Here is an 11,656-nt window from a genome sequence, read left to right on the forward strand (position 1 = left end):
GCCTACTGTCATGCAGTTAATGGGATACTGTGCAGAGTTGGAAAGGTAGGTCAACTTTCTCGTTGTTGAGTTGCCTGATGGTATTGGTACAGCCGTAGCTTACACCTGCAGGAGCGCTTGCTTGGGCGCCTGTGTTGCGCAATGCACTTTGCTCCTCTCATCTATACGACACAGTTCCCATTTCTCCAACCCATACATAATTACAAGGACAAATATTGCTACACGAGGGAAATCAGTGTGGTGTCCATGTGAAAAAATAGGCACGGGAAAGGAGAGCTTATCTGACAGATCTGCATTGTCTATACTCTATAGTGAGGTAGATTACATTGCAAAAATATCACCATGCATTCATAACCTCGTGATTCAGTGAGAGTGATCCCAAAACATCGAAAAGTGACATTTCTGTATTACATTTTGTCAAGAGGAAAAATCAATAGCAAACTGTTCCCAACTGACTATAGCGCTGTGAACCGTTCCTGGCTGCGCCTGGCAAATCCGTCATCATAATAGCAATCAGCTATGGAACAAGCGTGTCTGTTGTTAAAGGGAATGTGAGATGACGCTCTGATTGGTTTATTGCACATTACGCCCAAACCACACCCATGATTAATGTAGCTACTTCAGACCACCCCATTTTAGATTTGCGTCGGGCGCAACAGTCATGATCCCGCCGGTAAAATAGCAACAGCGCCCAAGATCCGCCCACAAAGCGATTTGCGCAAAGTCAATTGCGCTGGAGTGCAAGATAGAGCCCACACACTCTCTCTTTCAAACTCACACACACTCTCTCTTTCACTCACACTCTCTCTTTCACACTAACACACACACACACAAAACACATACATACTCATACACACACACACACATACTCTCTCTCACACTCACGTTCTCTCTCTCTCTCAAACACTCACACACACTCTCTCTCTCTCATACTCACAGACATACTCTCTCACACACACTCTCTCTCTTTCACACACTCATACACTCTCTCTCTCAAACACACTCTCTCTCTTTCACACACTCATACACTCTCTCACACTCACACACTCTCTCTCTCACACTCTCTCTCTCCCTCACACACACTCTCTCTCTTTCACACACTCATACACTCTCTCACACTCACACACTCTCTCTCTCTCACACTCACACTCTCTCTCTCCCTCACACACACTCTCTCTCTCTCACACACACACTGGGCCATGTGTCTGCCCAGGGTGGAATGTGAAGGCAGTTGTCCATGTGCAGCTTCCTGACATGCCTCTGTTTATCTATCCTGCCCCTCTGGGAAGAGTGTGTGGGCTTTGGTTGAAGAATACGGGATGTAGCCCACCTGGCTGCATTCCCATATTCACTCACGCACACACTTGTGTGTGCGTGTGCGTGTGTGTGCGCGTGTGTGTGTGCGTGCGTGCGTGTGTGTGTTCAGGTCAGGAGGGCATGGCTGGTTCCTTATGCCAGGCTGCAGACTGAAGGAATTGAACTGATGACACAACAGCTTACCGCAACAACCCAGCTTCAGCACTGTACTCATTCAGACACCACATACTCACACAGACACACACACACACATATATATACACACACACACAACACACACACACTCACACATATATACACACTCACACACACACATGCACTTATACACATGCACTCACAAACACACATGCACATACACTGTTTCTCTCACACACACACATACATACACACACAGACACACACACACAAACACACACATTATCTCTCTCTCTCACACACACACACACACACAGTCTGGCGTAAGGAACTCACCAGTATTGTCTTCCAAGCTGAACCCATAATATTTTATAACTTGGGATAACGTTAGCCAGATTGCCTTGGAATATAAGGCTGTTGTGTTGTGTTACATTGATGTGTGTTTGTGTGTGTGTGTGTGTATATGTGTGAGTGTGTGTACAGTATGTGTGTAAGTGTGTGTGTGTGTGTCCACTCGTGTTGTGATACGCTGATGTGTGTTTGTGTGTGAGAAGCAGAAAGAAGTATAATTTTGTTGCTGATTATATGGTCATTGTATTTGTGTGTGTGTGTGTGTGTGTGTGTGGTGGTTGCTTCAATGTTTTGGTGTTGTCTTTCTCTCTACTTGAGTGACATGCTGGAACAAAGTAAAGCCCTTAAATCCCTTTACACACACACATGCACACACAAACACACACACACGCACATACACACACACACACACATCATACACACACACACACAAACACACACACACACACACACACACACCATACACAAATGAATATAAACACAGACATGTATTTATGCAACTGCCCAAGACTTTTATCCAAAAAGTTACCATCAATACACACAAAAAACATAGGGAACACACTCTGATACACACACACACTCAGAGAGAGAGAGAGAGAGAGATAAACAGACACACACAGACCCTCACACAAACACAATCTTTTCCTGTATCACACAAACACACACACACTTAAAACACCTTCCACATTGTACACAAGAAAACACACACACACATGTGGGTGCTAAATAGAACCATGGGGGTTCTTTGCCATGAAAATAGAACCTTTTGCCTGAAAAGGGTGCCATTTCTTACACGCGAAGATTATTTGAACTTAAACGACCGTTTATGGAACCCTTTCCCGGAGACGCTCACTCTGCTGCAGTGGATTTAACGGTAAGTGGCACAAAGTTTTTTCTCCTTTTCCCCCATTCATAATCACTGCCCGTGTGGCCTGCAAATAGAAAATGAATTGATACTTCTTTAAGCAAAAAGCAAATGCGTTCCTAAATAGCGTCGGTGGGCGTTAACACATGACGGTCAGCTGTCAGAAGTAGTAAATAGTAACGTTAGAGGTTCGTTGAATAATGTTAGCAGCAGCTAGCTATCATAGACATTGATTCACCCTACTGGATCCATAATTAAGATACGTTTTCTACTTCCTTGTCAGCCTGGCAATAAAATCAACTATCGATTATATGATTTCGAGCTTGTGTAGAACTACACTACTGTTTACAGTTTTTCTCGATTGCTTTTACCTGCTTAAGTAAACTAGAGCCCACTTGGTCTTCATGACTACTTTCTTTGCACAGCAGAAGTCATCTCTTGTGAATGTGTTCACACATTTTCATTGGGTTCACACATTTCTCACATTCAAAAGCCCCAAATTCTATTGGTTTTCCCATGCTAAACAAAAGGAAAACATCTTTTCACAGGTGGTATAGATTCCTTGCATAAGTCTGAATCTCTGATACACCTGTGTGAAACTCCTTTGCACAATTCTTCAATCAGCAATCATTCATTATACATAAGAGATGTCTGTTCTGTGTTGCTATTTGCAAGTATGGATCTAGTGCACATTTAGACAAAGTACTGTATTGCCTATTTGGTGGAGAAAACAGTACAAAAGGTGTTTACTGTAGGTCTATTTCGATGAAAGTTGTAGTTCAATTTACAGTATCTTACTAGGTGTTTGCTGTATGTCTTACAATGACAGTTACATCTTAGGAGTAATGAATAAATTATTTTTTTATTCAGCACATTTTGTCTTTTCACAGTATTTTTCTGATACCAGAAAAATGAGAAAGAACAGACATAGCAAAAATGCTAATTTTGAGAACTAGATTTTGCATTTTGTTGTCCAGTGTGTAATGATTGATTAAAGAGTGTTTTTGAATTGGCAACAAGTTGTAGTGTTTGAAGGCAAGATTTGCTTTTGCTGCATGTTTTAAGTGTTTTGAGAGAGTAACAGCCTTTTGCAAGCAAAATGTGTCATTTTGTCCAGAGTGCTTTTGTTCAGACACGGGTGTTAACTGTTTTGAGAACGTGATGTCAGAGTTGACACAGGTATCAAAACGATCGAGAAAAACTGTAATATCCTCCCTCTCCCCGATTGAGTTAAAGCTATCTACAGGTAGCCTGCTAGCGCTAGCTGTTGCTAGCTAGTGGACATAGAAGCAAAGCAGAGCCCGGACATTCTCTGATAGAAGTCAATTGTTGCCTAACATACGATGCAAATGATTTGACAATAACTATACTTCATTAGCAGACTGTTTAGTTAAATTACAGGGAAACCAGCCAACAAGTTAGGATAGCTAACAGTAGCCAATAGTGCTATAGCAGACTTTTTAAAAACACATGAGATAGAACTAGGTTCAACTGGTAGCTATCATGCTGTACAGTTAGGCTCATTGAAAATTACAATGTATTTAGTACATCTGTATAGCTAACGCTACGGCTTTGGAGTCTGTAAGACAATACAGGAATCTAAAAGAGGATGGAACTCACTAACTACAATATGTACTGAATGTCTCTATGTCTTATTTTTCATTTTAGATGACAGAGCACTGGACTGTGGAAGATGTCTGTCCATCAATTTAATTGACGGCAAGATAGTCAAAGGTAATGGATACTATCTTTAAGTGTCCAATTTGTGATGTAAAGTTTTATCTTCCCAAATATTTGCAACATCTACAGTTACTTCATCAGCATCTTCCTGATTTCTGCATTGTTTGCATTATATTTAATGTAATGAAAGTCTATTGTCATACTTGCATTAACAGAACAGCAAATTAATGGGGAGACTGCTGGGGTTGACAGAGGGGATGGTTGAACAACTGTTTCCTCTGATGAAACACAGTCTTGTTTTTTAAGGGGGGAAAGTTATGCAAATCATCGTTGGTTCAGTGAGTATACTTCATTAATTTCTCCTGGTAAAGAGATTTTTTTTCATGAAGGTGTTTTAGGACCACATGTTTTTTTTTCTGCCTATTGTTTAATAGCTCAGCATCTCCTTTGCTACTAAAACCATGAGTAGGACAATTCTAATTCCAATGATTGTTCTTTCAGGTACCCAAACCATAAAAAATACACTGATGTCCTGTGGTGTCTGATCACTAGATATCCATTTCTTAACGACCACAGCTCATCTGGATATGTATTTTATTTTTTAACGTTTTGTTATGGAAAACATTATTCCTCAATTGAATTCCTATACTAGCCTACTCTGACTCTGTCTGAGCCTCATAATTCATGTCTTTACTCAAAGGAGACCATGCTGGAGTGTCTTAGGAATAATTTTAAAAAGGAAAGGTCTCCTTTGATAAACTTGACGACAGGAGATGAAGAGAAAGTTTGGTGTCAAAAGACAAAGAATTGTGGACCATGTGCCTCTGGAGGACCCACCTGGACATCAGGTGCCATTTTTACATTCTTGCTTGTCTTTAGTCCGTTTGTTTGCTTGTCTGTATATCTATATACCAGCTAGTCACAGTAGCCACTGTTTGTCAGTACAGATATCTTAATATTACTCATTTCTCTTTGCTAATTTCAGAGAGCAAAAAAGTGCAGAGTGGGGGTCCAGATGTCTTCTGATTATGAGCCAACACAAGAGGTTTGTAATATGTTTGTGAATGAAATGCTGAATCATACAGCAGTTAGGTCCGGCTACATTATTTATTTATATCTGATTGAATGAAAGACTATCTGGCTTGAGAGCATTTATATCATCATTGCTCACATACGTACATTCAGTTCTGCATTCTCTGCATGTCTTTTTTTCCAGATTATGTTGGACCTTGAAGCAGTTGGGGAGGACTACCACAGCTTTTAAGAGCATATAAACGCCATAAACAATTAGTTGTGCCGTCGTCAGCCAGATATTAGTCATATAATGGACAGGATGAGGCAAACTGTCTATAAGAGGGTAGAGCAAATGGGAAGGCCAACTGAGGATGTGATGGAGATGTTCCCATTTCTTTGGGTGTCAGAGCTGGTGAGTAGCACAGTCTTATAGTAGTATTACTATAATGTGAGTTCAGTGCTGTTCAGGAGTAAGTTCTATAACCATTTATTGGTAACTACAATTTTCTCTGTTGTTTTGTTTGTTCATTTGTAGATGCATCATGAAATGAAGTTGCGGTTCGGACTGGACTTAGAGCTAAGCCTGCATAACACCCTCAGTATATTGACCCCTGACGTCATCAGAGTGGCTGACAGTGGGAGTCAGTGGGAGTCAGAGGGAGTCAGAGGGAGAGGCTGTCAAGCCTACGAGACACGAACACAGATGGCAAGTCACCAGCTTCTTCTTTTCCCTTGCACCCTTCAATTATTTAATAATAATAAGATCATTAAACTATGTTTTCATGAAATCATTATTTGTTTCTTTTGAAATTTCAGACCTTCAAAAAAGTGCTGCTGTCCTAATTTTGCCTGCCCTTTTCAAGGAGGATGCCAAGTTTCTGTAGTGTTTAGACAAGGTATTTGATCTTTTTAACATTACAATTAACATTGCTTTATGTTGTCAATTCACATCATAGACTCTCACAGGAGATCCCTTGTACATTTCTCATTTGCATAGGAACCACTGAGCGTGTTTCCAACCATCATCTTCCAGGGTGGCGATACTCCCCTCTTTGCCAGGAGAGCATCCATAAAGATGGATGGCATCACAATAGCAAGTGGAGAGATGGATGCCCTCCAATGCCTGCTGTATTACATCTTTGGTGTGGAGTACCACATGCAGATTAAGGACACACTGGCTTTTACAGAGCATTATTTGTTCAAGATACCAAGTCAAAAAAGAGTGTTGACTCCTGTTTTGAGACTTTACAATCAAATTTGCTAGTCTTCGTTAATATTACCTTTTATTATATTATGTATTTAATAAATTTGCTTGATTATGTCTAAATCTGTGTGTGGCCTTCCTGTTCATGTTTTTATGTGTAGAGCCAGGCACAACTCTTTCATAGTATTACAGGGCTTACAGCATGTAAACAAAGATTTGTGTAACAAGTTAATGGGTATATTTTCATTTAAAGTAAAAGCCTCCCTCTTTCCTAAACAATTTTACAAATATTATTGATAATCACTATACAATATATTCATCAGTGATCACTAGTAACCATTATCATTATTTATGATTAAACATTAAAATATGATCAACAAGTAATAAAAGGTTTTGGGGGAATGAATGAACCTCTTAAAAGGTACTATTTAGAACCCTTTAAAAAAAAATGAAAGAACCCTTAAGGGTTATTTATATTGAACCCTCTGAAATGGTTCTATATGGAACCTTTTGAGGGTGCCATATATGTACCAAGTTATAGAACCCTTAAAGGTTCCATTTAGAACCTTTTGTTTTAAGAGTGTACACACACCCACACCACCACAGGAATGTGTTTGTGTGTGAGTGTTTGTGGTTTGTGTGTGAGCTGTACCCAGGATTCCTGGCATCATCAAAGACCAGACAGTCTCTCTCTCGTGTGTGTGTGTGTATAGAGGCCCGTGAGCGGCGAATGAACCGACCTTGTGACATTGGTGCCGTGACCCGGATGGGAGTGAGGATTTAGGGAGGTGAGTGTAACGGAGGCAGACTGAGCTAGCGTGCTAGTTTCGCGTGTAAATCCTCACAGCCCTAACCTTCAGAACGCTTCTAACGCTGAGTTGGAAGCCTGGGCTTTTAGCTCAGTGGTTAGAGCGTTCGACTCCCATGCCAGTTTGTGTGTCAAGGTGGCGGGTTCGAGGCCCGTGAGCGGCGAACGACTCGACCTTGTGACATTGGAAAAATCGCTGCACGCACAAGTATACGGATACTTTTGAGACTGTTCTGGCACTTCCTGTTGAATAGCCAATGGTGATGCTCAGGTTTGGCTAGCCAATCAGGAATCTAAGTTCACTGACCAATGTCTAATGTTCTTCCATACACATGGACGATGGCTACACATGGACGATGGCGACTCTCTCAGCATAAGCAGCACAGTGTTACAAACCTTTTTGCTACTTACAGTATATACAGTATCAACATTCTGATTGGTTGTTTAGATGATGTTTGGTAATATGAGTATTCTGATTGGAGGTTTAGACAGAGCTGGGTAAGATGAGCCTTTTGATTGGTGGGTGAGATAATGTTGGGTCTTGGAACACTTCAGCAGAACTGTCAACTTCCACAGCTGTGAGACCATAAAGAACCTTTATGGGTCTGTCTGCACTCTCTATCTTACTCTCTCTCTCTCACACACAAACGCTACATACACACCCTTTGTGCGCACGCACACACACACACACACACACAAACATACCTTTAGCCTTTGCTCTCTCCCAGGGCCTGGTGAAATGTAGCATGTGTGTGTGTGTGCAGTAATCTAACTATTAAATGACCCATTCTGGAGAGCTGTCCTCTCCTGGCTCCTCAGATGTGTTGGCATCTAGGCCTGGACCCACTAAATGTGAGTGTGTGTGTATGTGAGAGTGTGTGAGTGTGTATGTGTGTGAGTGTGTGTGTGTGTGTATGTGTGAGTGTGTGTGTAAGTGTATGTGTGTGTGTGTGAGTGAGTGTGTCCAGGCTTCACACCAACTAAGTGATTTTAACAGACTCTCCTCCACTCACAGTGGAGCTTATTAAAGCATGCCCTATGTGTGTGTGTGTGTGTGTGTATGTGTATGTGTGAGTGAGTGTGTATGTGTATGTGTGAGTGTGTGTGTGTGAGTGAGTGTGTGTGTAGGTGTATGTGTGAGTGTGTGTGTCCAGGCTTCACACCAACTAAGTGATTTTAACAAGCTCTCCTCCACTCACAGTGGAGCTTATTAAAGCATGCCCTATGTGTGTGTGTGTGTCTGTACAGTATTGTTTCAGTACAAACAACTCTAAACCACGTTTATATGACATCACTTATAAAACCATGTTTATATGATAGCATTAGGTATTAGCATTATTATGATAGCATTAGGTGTTAGCATTATTATGATAGCATTAGGTGTTAGCATTATTATGATAGCTGTTAGCATTATTATGATAGTATTAGGTGTTAGCATTATTATGATAGCATTAGGTGTTAGCATTATTATGATAGCATTAGGTGTTAGCATTATTATGATAGCATTAGGTGTTAGCATTATTAGGATGGTCCCCAGGGCCATTGAACTGTTCAATGCCTCACTTAAGGGAAGAGGAGAGATAGACTTCTCTGCATAGTCTGTCTGCCTCTTGACCCCCTCCATGTTTGGTACTGTCTATCCACTAGCCACTTGTACCACTGTCTTTATGCCTCACTGTTTGCATGCTATATTAGCACATCAGCACACATGCATAACCCCCGCCCCCCTCCATGCCACAGCCGAACTGTGGCCACACTTGCATTTTCTTAAATAGTTAAATATATAGATATATAGACTTTACTTTACTTTATTTCTGCATTGTTGCACTGTTGACTTACTCATTTGCACTATCACCATGACCACTATCACCATTGCACTACCACCATGACACTCATTCACACAGAGCACCTTAGAGCACCTTACCATACCTTACTATGCACAGAGAATCACAGGCTCAGTCCCTGCCTCAGTCATTGCAAGCGCCTCTGATTTATAAATCACCACTATGTGGATACTGTTTTTAGAATGGATTTAGATTAAGTGTTAGTATAATTTGTATTTTAGTATATTTAGCATATTCTTTATCTTCTACTGTCCTTACTGCTTAGTTGTGTTTTTATATTATATACTTTAATTGCTCTTTCTGCTATTAAAGAATGCGTTTGTGTTGTATGTATGCTGCTGCTGAGACCTTGAATTTCCCCTGGGGATCAATAAAGTATCTATCTATCTATCTATCTATCTGATAGCATTAAGTGTTAGCATTATTATGATAGCTGTTAGCATTATTATGATAGCATTAGGTGTTAGCATTATTATGATAGCATTAGGTGTTAGCATTATTATGATAGCTGTTAGCATTATTATGATAGCATTAGGTGTTAGCTGTTAGCATTATTATGATAGCATTAGCTGTTAGCATTATTATGATAGCTGTTAGCATTATTATGATAGCATTAGGTGTTAGCATTATTATGATAGCTGTTAGCATTATTATGATAGCATTAGGTGTTAGCATTATTATGAAAGCATTAGATGTTAGCATTATTATGAGAGCTGTTAGCATTATTATGATAGCATTAGCTGTTAGCATTATTATGATAGCATTAGCATTATTATGATAGCATGGATTACATCATGTGATGTTCATTAACGTTCATCTGCACATAGCTGTACATTCTGTACATATCTGTCTTTATTTTTCATACTGAATATCTACATTTATTCTGTTTTCTTATTTTATATTCTGTTAATACACTACATATATCTATACTATTCTTACTACTAGGGGCAGCCGTGGCCTACTGGTTAGCGCTTTGGACTTGTAAACGGAGGGTTGCCTCCGCAAATAAGCAATTTGCAATTAGCAATTTGCAATTGCTAATACATTGCACATATTTATATCTTATTTATATGACCACCTTCTGTAAACCAACTGTATACTACTGTCTACACTGCACTATATGTCTTGTCCTGCCTATACTGTGTATATCACATTGCACTTTTCTGCTTTTTTGCTCTTCTGGTTAGACGCAAATTGCAATTAGTTGTCTTTGTGCTTGTACTCCGCACAATGACAATAAAGTTGATTCTAATCTAATCTGTCTCCAAGTGCATTCGTGTGTGTGTGTATGTGTGTGTGTGTTGGCTCTCTGGAAATTGTTTGGTTGTTTGGATGAGCGTGGGTAGTGTGTGTGTGTGTATATTCTTGGGGCATTGTATGCTTTAGGTTTTCCTCCTAGCTCATGCACACACACATATACACACACACAAACACACGTTCACCGCCTAATGAACCTGCAGGCCAGAAGAGCCTCTGTGGGACTCTGTGTGTGCATATCTATCTATCTATCTATCTATCTATAGGAAGAGCCTCTGTGGGACTCTGTGTGTGCATATCTATCTATCTATCTATCTATAGGAAGAGCCTCTGTGGGACTCTGTGTGTGCATATCTATCTATCTATCTATCTATAGGAAGAGCCTCTGTGGGACTCTGTGTGTGCATATCTATCTATCTATCTATCTATAGGAAGAGCCTCTGTGGGACTCTGTGTGTGCATATCTATCTATCTATCTCTCTATAGGAAGAGCCTCTGTGGGACTCTGTGTATGCATATCTATCTATCTATCTATCTATCTCTCTATAGGAAGAGCCTCTGTGGGACTCTGTGTGTGCATATCTATCTCTCTCTCTATAGGAAGAGCCTGTGTGGGACTCTGTGTGTGCATATCTATCTATCTATAGGAAGAGCCTCTGTGGGACTCTGTGTGTGCATATCTCTCTCTCTATAGGAGGGTGTGAAGGAAATATAGAGTCCTAGTTGAGAACTGTCCAATTCAGACAGATGTGCAGGATGGTGGAAACACACACACATGCACACACAATCACACACACACACTGTGAGAAGTTGAACTTTCCCCCTTCTCCCTATATCGGACTTTAAAGACGTTTCGGTGCGCTCTTGAAATGCGAGAGAGGGAGAGACTCCACTCGGTTGCACACACACATACAGTACATGCACCCATACGCACACAGTCACCGCCACATCTCCCTGGCATTATAAACGATGTTGTGTGTTTGTTTGAAGTATTGTTTCATGTTGTGTAAAGTGTGTTTGGTGTATAGTTTTGTCTAATCGTTAGTGTCGGGAGTTTTGCCGCCAGTTTGGCGTTCATTCATGCGTCAGACCAAATGTTTGGTCTGCCGTGATTTTTCTTTAGTTTTGCCAAAAGCGGCGTTAATTATAATCATGTCTTTCTTTGTTCCCGGTAACTTAAA

The 11,656-nt window shown here is 40.5% G+C and overlaps 1 long non-coding RNA gene across 1 annotated transcript; it reads left to right on the plus strand.

Moving 5' to 3' along the window:
- Window positions 1-5,096: 5,096 nt before the first annotated feature.
- LOC125310845 lies at window positions 5,097-5,940 on the plus strand. Its single transcript, XR_007196370.1, has 3 exons — window positions 5,097-5,196; window positions 5,334-5,393; window positions 5,565-5,940. It is a non-coding gene; the product is annotated as an uncharacterized LOC125310845 (long non-coding RNA).
- Window positions 5,941-11,656: the final 5,716 nt, after the last annotated feature.

The sequence above is a fragment of the Alosa alosa genome, chromosome 17 (genome assembly GCF_017589495.1).
Source record: "Alosa alosa isolate M-15738 ecotype Scorff River chromosome 17, AALO_Geno_1.1, whole genome shotgun sequence".
Lineage (NCBI taxonomy): Eukaryota > Metazoa > Chordata > Actinopteri > Clupeiformes > Clupeidae > Alosa > Alosa alosa.